Below are 11,654 nucleotides of genomic sequence, written 5' to 3'. Positions count from 1 at the left end.
GGGACACGAAAGTGAGGAAGAGAAAATGTTTTAGCTGTCTATTTTAGACTACTAGTCACTAACAAAAACAAAACAAATGGCTGATTGTCTAAGTCGTTGAGGGTACGTTGTCACTTTGGTCTTATGTGACATTTATTATTGTTAACCTAATGTTAAAAGACATAATAGTTGCAGGTTACATGATTAACAACCAAATAATTAATTAGATGGAAATAACACGGCAATTTCCTAAAGGCAAGAGCAATTAAGTGGGTCAAATATTCGTGGCGTGGCAGGCGGGTGGGTGAGGGATGCAAATGCAAACGGACTCGGATCGAAAAGAAACGGACCCAACTCGGGTCGTCAAGTCTCGCTGTAAAAATAATAGAAAGCCCATCCAAAGTGCGCTCGCCATATGGTAGGCCTCTCTCGCCCAACCACCCTTCGTATAACCACCGCCACCGCCACTGGGTTTTCCGATCTCCATTGGCGTCTCTCTCACCATGATGTGCTTATAAGACTTGTTCCCGTTCGCAGTATTTATCATGACTCTCCGAGGTATTTTTGTTTGTTTCGTGCCCTATTTGATGCATTTTTACTTTTATGATTCGGATGCTTGAGTTTCTTTGCGCGATATTGATTTTCTTTTGCAATGCGGTGGTAACGGAACGTGTTTTGATCCGGGAGAAGGTCAGAGAGATATCGAGGTGGGGCTGGCATCGGCCTCGGCGCCGAACCTTGCCTACCTGGCCGATCGACTTTCTCCTTCTCCGTCTTCGTCGCAGAGGACGGCTCCGACGCCGGCGATGTTTGTTTCGGCTTCCAGCAAGGCCTTGGTGATTTCGAACTCCGGGAAGCGGATGGATCAGTCGAGTTCCGGTAAGAGGATGGATCAGCCTAATTCGGCCAGGAAGAAGTATGTCAAGCAGGTGACTGGCCGGCACAATGACACCGAGCTCCACTTGGCGGCGCAGCGGGGGGATGCGGCGGCGGTAAGTCATATTTTGGCCGAGATTGATGCGCAGATGTTGAAGACGCTCAGCGGAGCGGATTTCGACGCCGAGGTGGCGGAGATACGGGCCGCAATCGTAAACGAGGTGAATGAGCTTGGCGAGACCGCGCTGTTTACAGCCGCCGAGAAAGGACATGTCGACGTCGTGAAGGCGCTCTTACCGTACTCTACCAAGGAAGGCCTCACGGCGAAGAACCGCTCGGGCTTAGATTCGCTGCATGTGGCCGCGACTCAAGGTCACCAAGGTAATACCGATTTTGAATTCACTCGTTTGTTTCTTCTATATATTTGGACATTTATAATCTGCTCTTATCCTGAGTTTTGAATATGACTGTTATAATTTATTTTCACGAGAGGCTAATCGGTGCAAGAATGGCAGTATGCATGAATACATGTTCGATTGGTCTAAAGCCTTGTCATAGTTGAGTTCGGGTCATGATTGTTTGCTACTGTTTGAAGTATTTAACAGACATTAGTGTACATGTTCAACGACTTGGTTGAAGCACCTGTATTTTCTTGTTTTACTGTTTTAGTGTGTGCATAATACCCGTTCACGTGGTTGTAGATCGTGGGTAGATAACTTCAACATACCAAGGCTTAATCCCCTTTAATCCCATTAGGTGGGGGTGGATGGATGGTTGGGTAGATATTGTGAAGTTATTAAATTTATAAGATTATTCAAAGCTAACATTAAAGTGTTACTGAAGGTGCCAACTCTAAAATGTTGTGGTGGGCATCAATAATTCTGGATCAGTTTCTTGTTTGCATTCAGAGAAAGATTCTAGGGGCAGAGCCAAACTCAAAAATGGCTGAAACAGTTATTTAGGTTGTGTGGTCTGTCAGTCTCTGTTGAGTTTGTCTTGAATTCATATTATTTGGATTCAATCCAAAGTAGAGGAGCAACATGATTTCTAAAACCAAATCTATTTCTTTGGTGATTGAGGATTTATTTCTATCCTATCTTTATGTATAGTCTCATAATCTAATTTTCAGAAAGATATGCAAAATAGAATGTCCAATCGTTGGTGAAATTGAGTGTGTTGGTGTTTTAGCAGTGTTTTCAAAAGCCCTATGAAGCTTAAGCGGAAAGTGCAAAGTGCAAAGCCCAAGCACCTCCTTAAGTGAAGTGAAGCGCATATGAATGAAAAAAAGAGTATAAACTTTTATAACCATAAAAAATATAAACTATTAAAAACAATCATTAGAAAGAAAAGATTAAAGGTCTAAACTCTTCATTGAATATGCTGAACTCTTCACTGAAAACTTGAAAAGTCTGAACCCTCCGTCTTCCATCACAAATATGATATTTCTAGAAATCTGGAGACTTAATTTTTTTAGATATATATATTTGATTTTATTCAGATCTTTTTGAGATCAGATGAAAGATGTTTTTAGGTAAGGATTCCATACAAGCAGTCACACAGTGACACAAATTTAAATAAATGCTACATTCCATATTGAAAGCACACTTTATAGCACATCACAGCTTAGATAAAAGTGCAACTTAAGCGTGCTTGGATTGCACTCAACTAAAGTTTGTTGGGCTTCGTTCACAAAAAGCTCTAAAGTAGTTGGGCTTAAAGCATGCTTTTTAAAACACTGGGCTTTAGGTTGAAAGTTCTCCTTATGTAAACTTATTATTCACATATTGAAGTTGTGATCCTCGTTCTCTTGTTGACATTGATGTCTTGCTGAAACACATTAAAAATCTGTCTTTGATTTTCAAGTTTTAGTGAGTTACAGAATATCCTGTTTGATTAATCTTACCATCATCGAATGGACTACAAGTTTTCTCTAACACACGTTGTATGAGTGCAGGGTGATTGTTTGGTTGTTTTTTTTTTTTTTTTTTTTGAGGGGGGGGCAAAGAGAGAATGTATAAATACAACTATATGCTGCTATATGCGTTTCTGCATGTTAGCATGGGCTCAACCAAAATACAATGCTTAAGGTAAAAACAAAACAGTAACCATCCACCACTGAGTGTAGACCTTGGTAAGTAGGTTACCTTTTTCCTGGTTGACTGCATTGAAGAGCTTCATAGTAGCCCGCATTGGCGGTAGTAGTATCTCAATACCATAATAGTATCTCATTACCGTATATTGTTGTTAAATATAGAAATGTAGCATCATTTCATCAATTATGTGCCATAATACCACAAATATATATAAAAGGAAATATTAAAGTTCTAGTAAATAAACTATTTATCTTTCAGAACATTAAAATTTACTAGTCAATAAACTATTTATCAGAAATACATAAATCCATAACTTCAACCCAAAAAAGTAAAAGAAAAAAGGTTCTTCGTCCTATATATCATTACAGTTTGGAGATGCCGACCACAATGGCAATCCAATCCTTAATCCCACTATGAGGGTTAGAGATGCCAACTATCATCTAATATTCATCGATAACCCAAAAAAAGAAGAATAGAAGATAAGGATTCTAGGGGCTGTTTAGTTGTGGAAAGCAGCTCTACTTTTCTAGAAAATTATTCCATAGAAAATTGAAAATTAGAAAACTTTCTAGAAAATTACTCCATAGAAAATAGAAAATTAGAAAGCTTGTTCAAATATAAAAATTGTCCAAATAGAAAATGAAGATTTGAAAAATATAGTTTTTCAAAATTGAATTGAACTTGGAAAACTTATAAAATGAGTTTTCTAAGTCTTCTGTATTAATTTGAGATTTGAAAAATGCAGTTTTCCAAAAAAAATTCCCAAATCATCTTCTTCTTATTATGTTTTCTTCCCATATTTTAATGTGTCCCATCAGTCATCTATCACATGCATTTGCATGTGTCTGAAGACATATTTCATGCTGTATCCAGGTAATCACCATTTAACATGGCCCATACTGTAGCTAATACATTTTAATATGTTCAATATGTACATATCAAACATATATTGGCTTATGCAGAGTAATCAGATCAAAAGGCACTTGAAAGGAGTTTAGAGGTGTATACAAGTCTTACATGGTATAGTACCACACACTCGTGCTAAGATGAAGTAATGGACCAGGACCACATATTAGGAAATACCAAAGGCTACTTCCTGTGTCAATTCTGAAAATAGTATGTGCCATGTAAAATTGTTTTCTTGATTGATGAATTTTGAAAAGTTTTTCAACTGATTTTTTTCTTCTATTGTTTTCATTTTATGCTTAATAAGAGTGCATGCTAATGAAGTACTTCACTATGGTTAATGAATTATATTTCTGCAGCCATTGTCAAGATACTACTAGACCATGACCCAGGGCTATCCAAAACAATTGGTCAATCGAATGCAACTCCTCTTGTATCTGCTGCTTCAAGAGGGCATTTAGCTGTTGTGAATGAGTTACTGTCAAAAGATTCCAACTTGCTAGAGATATCTAGATCCAATGGAAAGAACGCGTTACATTTATCAGCCAGGCAAGGGCATGTGGATATTGTGAAAGCATTGCTTGATAAGGATCCACAATTAGCAAGAAGAACTGATAAGAAAGGACAGACTGCCTTGCATATGGCAGTAAAAGGGGTTAGTTGCCAAGTGGTGAAGTTACTTCTTCAGGCAGATCCAGCCATTGTGATGCTCCCAGATAAATTTGGTAACACGGCATTACATGTGGCCACCAGGAAGAAGCGCTCAGAGGTATTGATTAACATTGCCAGCCCGCTTATTTATATTAACATGTTTCTTGTTTTTATGAAGGTAACATCACCTTTTATAAAATATAGCTAGTTCCAAATTTGTCAGGTGGCTTTCGATAGTTAATATGCAATTGGAATGCCTAAAAACTTGTCTAGTCGAAACAATTTGCCCTCTATGAACTGGCATGCAATTTAATTCTCTCTATAAATTCCATATTCAAAAGATTTTAGCAGCTGGTTGTCAGCTTTTTATAGAGGCTCTTCAACTAATCCAAGGAAGGGCTCCGGCCTTCATAATTCAAAGCTGTAAAGGAGTATTACAATAAAAGATGAGAAGGCTTGGCAAGAACTATTTTCCCCCTTGATCTGAATCAACAGGAACTATTAAAGAAATAAATTGAACTTATAAAGCCTGGTCTAGATATCACGTGAATTTGGATAGGCCAATTACATTTTATTAGCATTTTAGAATGTAGAGATATATTATGGAGCTAAATTTGCAAGATTTTGAACTTGCTAAAGAGTAGATCAGGAGATTTACCTGTTTTTTCTTTTTGTATATGATTATTTGTAAGTTTCTTTGAAATGACATATTTTATAGAAAATGGCATGGAAAAGGTTAATTGGACATTTAAATTCAAGAGGGCGGTCATAGGGGCCCTGTATATTTTTACTGAAAGGGGGAATATTGGGCAAAAGAACAGAGAGAATATGTTTCTTAGAACCATAAATAGAAATTAACTTTGCATATAATCTAGTTGAAAATTTTTTTAAGTCATAATAGAAAATATTTGTTAAAAACTTGCTACCGTGTGTGCATTATCACAATTTAGGATTAAACAAACATGTAAAGCAAGAAAAGGAACATAAATCACAGCCATTAATCTTGTACTGAAGAATGTATCACTTTTGTTTTTGGAATGGTATCTGCTGATATTTATCTATTTCAGTGTACCTATTTAGATTTATATCTAAAATGGCCAAATGATAGAAAAAAAAAATCCTGAACTTAACCAGATTTAAATATTTTAACTCAAGGTAATAACTTTTCAATAGTAGCTCCTACATTCATATAGCCAACCCCACCTAGCTCATGCAATTAAAGCTTGGGATTGTTGTTGTAGTAGTACCTTGTACTTTTATAAATGAGCAATTATACTTTGCCATCAATTTCTGTTGAAAAAGTTTCAGCTAAATTAAATTGCTAGTTCTAAACTTTACATTTTGTAACAAACTAATTGCTGTACTTTAATTTTTGTCACTATAACTACTAAACTTTGATTTTTGTTAAAATCTAGTCTCTGTTTTAATTTTTTGCCAAGTTTTGTTATCAAAAACTAGAGTGACTTACATTAATATAAACCCCAAAAATTTTTTATAGTGCAGTTTAAATTAATTTTAATATAAAGTGTTTTTAAAGTTTATACTAATGTATGTCACATCAATTTTCATTAACAGAATTTGACGAAAAATAAAAAAAGAGACTAAATTTCAACAAAAATGGAAGTTCAATGGCTATAATGACAAATACTTAAGTTCAATGACCAGTTTGTTATGGAGTACAAAATTCAAAAACTAACACTATAATTTACCCAAAAAGTATCATTTTTGACAGTAATTTGTTACCTTTATAATATTTTCGCTAATAGTATATTTTTTTTTTCTTTTAAGGAAATTGATGGCCAGATACAATTGCAATAAGTACCAGGTATTGATTAAAAAAATATTAAATTGGGTTGATTTGCCCTATCTAAAGCTATGACATTAGATGCATTTTTATTTATAAAATTTTATCTATATAATATGATATTACCTATTACAATTCCTGTTCTATGTTACAGTTAAAACTATTCTAGGATAATATAAAAATATTATCAAATATAAGATTATATCTAAAATATCTTAAAATTTCCTATTCAATATCAATATTTAATCTGTATTCAAAAAGTTTAAAATAACATCCTTATTGTTTTTGTTAATTAATGGTAGTCAATTTTAAATCATGTGGTTTAAGAGTTTGTGTTCTGTAGTGTTGGTCCATTTTTTAACATAAATGGGAGAATCACATTCCCCACAATTAAAGGTTAATCGAATGTCAAAAGCTAATATATATACACAAGCATTTATAGAAAAAGAGGGTATAAAATAATATGTTTAACAGCTTAAAGGAGCCAATTTGTCTAATTTTGTGGTATAAATGTCATTTTAAATTAGAAAATTTTGAAAAAGCAATTGGAAATCTTGAAGTACCTGGCAAACACTGGTGCAGGCCAAAAGGACCCTAACATAGGTTCCTACAGACTAACAACATATACTCTTCTCATACCCTTTCTAGCCACTGACGTGTACCAACCTAGAGAGAAGGTATGGTTTTAAAATCGGTAATTTAAATGCTTTTAGTTTTATTGCAGATAGTGAGTGTGTTGTTACTCCTGCGTGACACCAATGTAAATGCGCTAACCAGAGACCACAAACAGCCCTTGACATTGCAGAAGGACTTCCTCTGTCTTTAGAAACGTCAGAAATAAAGGAGTTTTTGTCACAACACGGTGCTGTCAGAGCAAATGAACTGAACCAGCCAAGGGATGAGCTCAGAAAAACTGTTACAGAAATCAAGCATGATGTCCACACTCAGCTTGAACAAGCTCGGAAAACCAACAGGAACATGAATGGTATTGCAAAGGAGCTCCGGAAGCTCCACAGGGAAGGAATCAATAATGCTACTAACTCTGTGACCGTGGTGGCCGTTCTCTTTGCCACAGTGGCATTTGCCGCTATTTTTACGGTTCCTGGAGGTGATGACGACAGTGGAACTGCTGTGATGGTGGGCAGTGTGTCTTTCAAAATTTTCTTCATCGCCAACGCTGTTGCACTCTTCACATCGTTGGCTGTTGTGGTGGTGCAGATCACAGTTGTCAGGGGGGAAATAAAATCCGAGAGGAGGGTTGTGGAAGTGATCAATAAGTTGATGTGGTTGGCCTCTGTTTGCACTACACTGGCATTTATAGCTTCATCTTATATTGTGGTTGGCCGGCATCATAAGTGGGCTGCAATTTTTGTTACGTGTGTAGGCGGAGTTATAATGGCAGGCGTGCTTGGGGCTATGACTTATTATGTGGTAAAGTCCAAAAGGAAAAGGAAGGTAAGGAAGAAAGAGAAGTTTTCGCAGAGTGGAACCCACTCCTTTCGTCACTCAGATTTTTCAGACTCAGAAGTAAATCCAATTTATGCCATTTGATGTCAACCTTACATTTTCTTCCTTTCTTCTGAAATAACAAAAAAATCAGAAGAAGTGGTGCAGTTTATCTGTAATAGGTTCTTTGTTAAATGCTTTATCTTCCAAACAAGATCTTGCAAATGGATGGATTTCCTGGAACTGAATGAATATTTTGTGTTAATGAAACATGGTGTACAACTAGAAGCTAATTAGAGCAGAACTATCAATTACTTTAAATTATTAATGGCAACAAAAGAGCATATGATGTAATTGTAATATATGTTATTGTTTGTACTGGACTCTTTGTAGATTTAGCAAAGTGAGAGTCTCTCTGTACGAGGAAAGTAATGGTTTCTGTAAGAACCTTAAGATCCTACTGCTCAATTGACTTGTGAATGTCCATGCATCTCCAAATCATGTTTATGATGATCCTAAATACGCATTTGGTGAAGGCATAAAGAACTTTAACTGAAACTGAGATTTAACATTTTATTGACCCCAATAGAATAGATGAAATTTGGCCTCAATGCCCACTATTTTCTTTGTACGCGAACTTTACTTACTTTGAATCTGATAGCTGATTCTGCACTTCCCTAACACAAAATTTCTCTTCTCATCTGGATCATAGTTGCATTTCTTATATTGTTGTTGAACCAATAGTGGTGAAACTTTGACTACAATAATATAATATTCTCTCAAAATCTTATAAAGGACAAAGATAATGTGGCTGATCAGCTGCTGTATATGTTAATGATTTCACTTTTTGATGATGAGGTGAAGGTTGTTTTTATTTGGTTGCAAAATATGGAGAATCTCATTGTGATATTGCATGGCTGGCATAGAAGGCCAGCTTGACACATCTACAAGCTCTATGCCTTTTGGGGAGTGGTACACCTTTACTTTGTTTTATTTATTTTTTCTTTTTTCTTTTGAAATTAATTACGTGTAATACTCTGTCCTTGAACTGATGGTATTCGTTGTTATTTTTTGGCAGGTTTGGATTAACAGATGATATAATGTCTATTGGATGGAACAGAAGACAAGGTGGGTTAGCTTTGATAAAGATCCTATTTTTTGTAATGGTTCGATGAAAACTTTCTCTTATCATGGGTATATTTACTTATCTAGTCCTTAATGATGCAAATTTCAGTTGTTCCCATGTCAGTGGAGATCCAGACGTTCACTTTCTTGTAACTAAAGACATATCATCATGGAGAGACATTGAGTTAGAACATATGGAGGAGATTTTAAGACTTTTCCAATTACATAAAGGGTTTTGCATTAAGTCCTTACCTATTTTTCAACTGATGGTGCACTTGCTAAACATGTCTAAATAGAGGTGTCATGTTATATGCTATTTGCAGATGACAAGTGTTGGTAGATGAGACAAAAGAAGACTTGAATACTAAGCTCAAGACATAAAAGAATACTTTAGAATCTAAAGGTTTTAAATTAAGTAGAATTAAAATTAAATATATGGAATATAAATGTAGTAAACTATAAATGTAGATGATGTTATAGTACGTTGGAAGATCAAATCACCAAGAAAAAACCTATTTAGATATCTTGGATCAATCACTAAAGAAAATATGGGAGATTAATGAGGATATTACCAATAAAATTATGGTGGGGTGGTTAAAATGGAAAACTATATTTAGTGTTTTATGTGATAGTAAGATTGTAGTAAAGCTAAAAGAAAAAATTTCTAAGACAATTGTAAGACTGGCATTTATGGCACAAAATGCCTAGTAGTGAAGTACCAACATATGCAAAATGAGTGTAACCAAAATAAAGATGCTAAAATGGATGTGTCTATACAAGAAAAGACAAAATTAGAAATGAGGTTATATGTAATAAGGTCAAAGTGCCTCCTATTGAAGATAAGATATGCAAGACACAATTAAGATGATTTGGTTATGTGAGAAGAAGACCGACAGAGGTCTCTTTGAGAAGAGTTAATGGAATGAAACAAGTAGTTAACAAAAAATGTAGAGGAAGACCAAAAAAGAACTTGGTGGGAAACACTTAGATTTGATAATAAATATATGGGTTTTATAATAAGGCAATGGATATAAATGAATGAAAATCTAGAATTCATATAACTAACCCTACAGCAACTTCTTAAGCAATGCCTCTTATGGAATGAACAAGGTTCAATTCTCACACAATCAAGTGCATACATTATATATTAAAATGAGAAAGACCTTTTCTAATGGTTGCAAATTTGTTTTAAGTATGGCATATCTCAATCTCCTACATCCAATGAGTTTTACATACATGCATCAGAACATGGGTGCATATGCAAGTTAAATGTATGCATTATGTGCAGCAATACACATAGGATATTATATGTAATGCCCCAATTTTTGAGTTGTTATTACTTAGGACAATTCTGTGATAATAATTTTTTTTCTATTTAAAAACTATTGCTAAATCATATCACTCCTCATATCTATCCCAAAATCTCCATACATTTATTCGAAAGAGAATTATCATAAACATTAAATGCGTAAGCAAGAATCGAACTTAACATCTTGTCATTAATCATAAATCAATTCTTACATTCTCATTAACATAAATATGGTGTTATACATCATCGTATCAAAATGTTCAGAATTCAAAAGTAACTAACTTAAATATATGGGCTACATAACATACTTTTAATTCATCATGCACTTTGCTAAATGTCATTTCATATCTCATTCATCTTCGTTTCTACTACAATTTTTATCTGGAACTTTTGAATATTGTAGAGGGCAAAGTCCAAGTTAGATGATGAATCATCTAAGAAAGGGTTACAAAAAAAAATATTTCGTGCATGGATGCAAAATGTCATGTTCCATATCATTTCAGTTTGAGCCGACGAACCTTAAGGCTACTCCTCATTTTTACAGTTCTTTACCAGGTCGAGGTGTATAGCAGAGCAACGATTCCAGCGGTACTCTAAACCCTTATGCAAATATATGATCAATAATGTCATCTTGTAATATGCACATTTCATCATAGCATGTAAATGCAATCTACATGACATATTCACATCAAGACATGACAACATGACAAAATCATTTATATAAAATCGAATTTTGGGGTTGAACCACTCACAAATCAAGCATTTTCATAAAACTAAATCTAGTTAGCAAGTATCACTTACATTTAGCTCGAAGTTCGGGATACCTCGAAAAATGCGCATACCTCGGTTTGCGTGTAAGACCTCAATTTTTGTGCCAACCTCAAAAGTTGCACAAATCACTAATCCTCGAGCCTAACAATCCTATAAACATATTTATCACGAAAAAACATCATATACTCTATTTCTCATATTTTCCTTCATTTTTTCTTCCATTTTTTCTTTAAAAAATCCAAATAATACTTCTTAAACTATTTTCTCAAATCTCTTTCCACAACAATTCATAATAACCTATGAACTTCAAGAGAAAATTACTGAACTTACCAGAATGCTGTGTTTTCATGCTAACGAGGGACTGGTCAGTGCGAAAATCGAGACATCGGGGAAGGTAAACACAAATATTTTTGCACAACTCTCCATAAATTATTTTTCTATTTTTTTCCACATTTTTTCAGATTTTTTCCACGTCCACGCGCCCCTACGCACTAGGGCGAGTGCGCGGTGAAGACCAACGCGTGCCGGCCACGCGCGGTCGTCTTCTCCGGTGACGGCTAGCCGAAAAATGTGAATACCAATGCCAATCTATTCCTCTTTTCTAGTCGATCAACCAGGTACCTCTTGAGCTCGAAAGGAGCACAGGAAGGGCTCTGATTTGCCGGCCAAAGCCTCGGCCAAACGTCCCGCCTCC

General features: G+C 35.2%; 1 pseudogene; it reads left to right on the top strand.

The window, feature by feature from the left end:
* The first annotated feature begins 297 nt into the window (after positions 1 to 297).
* LOC127788985 (ankyrin repeat-containing protein ITN1-like) lies at positions 298 to 8,124 on the top strand (annotated as a pseudogene).
* The last annotated feature ends 3,530 nt before the right edge of the window (positions 8,125 to 11,654 follow it).

The sequence above is a fragment of the Diospyros lotus genome, chromosome 13, assembly GCF_014633365.1.
Source record: "Diospyros lotus cultivar Yz01 chromosome 13, ASM1463336v1, whole genome shotgun sequence".
Lineage (NCBI taxonomy): Eukaryota > Viridiplantae > Streptophyta > Magnoliopsida > Ericales > Ebenaceae > Diospyros > Diospyros lotus.
Note: the sequence above shows the minus strand (reverse complement) of the source record. Positions and strands in the feature narration are given on the sequence as shown.